Source organism: Netta rufina (assembly GCF_964035555.1).
Source record: "Netta rufina genome assembly, chromosome: 1".
Lineage (NCBI taxonomy): Eukaryota > Metazoa > Chordata > Aves > Anseriformes > Anatidae > Netta > Netta rufina.
Window position 1 is genome coordinate 122,021,185 of NC_140123.1, and position 1,643 is coordinate 122,022,827.

Below are 1,643 nucleotides of genomic sequence, written 5' to 3' on the forward strand. Positions count from 1 at the left end.
CCGCGCAGGCGCGCTGCCCTTACCCCACTCACGGCATGGCGGCCCCGCCGCCGGGCCTTCATCCGCCCCGTGTGCGTGACACCCGCGGAGCCAGCAATTGTGACGGCTTTTAAAGTCTTTTTATTTATTTATTATCTATCTATCTCTCTAGCTATTTATTTATTTATCTATCTATTTATTTATTTATTTATATTTTAGTTTTTGCTGAGGGGCGCTGCCGCGCTGCCCGTGGTCGTCAAGCGTTGGGGGATGCCCCTCCCCTGAACAATGTGGCACCTTTAGGGTTTATTTGAAGTGAAATGAAATGTGACGTGGCAGGAGTCCTTAGAATCTCCGAAAACTGATCTTAAGATAACATGCTTCCAAGCCCTGATCTCTCTATGTAGCGATATTAAGGGTGATCACGAAAGCGCTTTCTGTCTCAAAGTGTAACAGCACAAACAAAATGCCTTAAAATTCACATAGCCACATGGGAATTTGTACATGGCTTAAAGTGTTTCTCAACTAAATATTTGTAAGTTTTCTCAATATTTGGGGAAAAACAACCCTCAAGGGTGTTTCTGCCTGCAGTTATTGCAGGTTGGAGATTAGGTTGCATTGGTTAGGTTGCATTGGAGGTTAGGTATGTTGAACAAAGATTTGATCACCACATGAATTAAGTAAAATTCATATTGCTCTAATGTAACATTTGCTGTTTTTCTAGGAGGTGGAACATTCTACACAGATTTCCTAAATTAGCACCTGAGGTAACACCTGAGAAGAATATGCTGTCAAGCACTAAAAAAGCCCTTCAAGGAAAAAAGCAAAATGCATCTTCTCTTGTGGTAAGAAATCGCTTCTGTTAAAAGAACCTGAGAGGAGAAAATCTTCTGTTCAATAGCGCGAGAAATTAAACAAAGCAAAATGTTGCAAATGTCTTTGCGAGAAAAATATGCCTGCTTTGAAACAGACAGAAATTAGATCTAAATGAGAATAAAGGATAGTCATAAAATCCCTTCAATCTGTAAATAGTGAAGAATGTTGGTAATCCAAAATGAAAAGATACATAAGTCATTGTCCAGGGTGGTGGACTTAAGGTGATATTAAGAGTATAAAAAATGTATGAGGGGACCCTGCTTTACTTACATGAGTCACACCCATTGATATTTTAGTCTGGTTTTATAATATTGTGTAGTTGTCAAATCCAGATGCTACTTGCTCATTACAATACAAAAAAAAATGGTGTCAAAGATGATAAGTTATGGTTAGTGCCATGAGAATCAGAGCTGGATACAAAAGAGATCTGAAGTCATTTTTCATCTGAGAGCATGACAGAAAGCACTGGTTGTTTGACCTGGCAAAGAGTGTATTTACATTATACACCTTGTCAGTACACATGCATACTGCGTGTTTAATCAGCACGTATCTGAAGTCCCAACACACAGTAAATCATGTTATTACCCATCCTAGTTGTCAATAAATATAGTTATGGGATCAGTAAGACCTGAAATTACTGTGGTGGCGGTCTCACAAGGTAGAGGAGGGGAGAGAAGAGCTGGCCAGTTATGTGGGAAGATGCTAGAAGTGAACGGGGAAATGCAGAGGATCTACAAGTGCTGAGTAGACATGGAGATAACAGGAATACCGTGTTACAGGGTTATGAG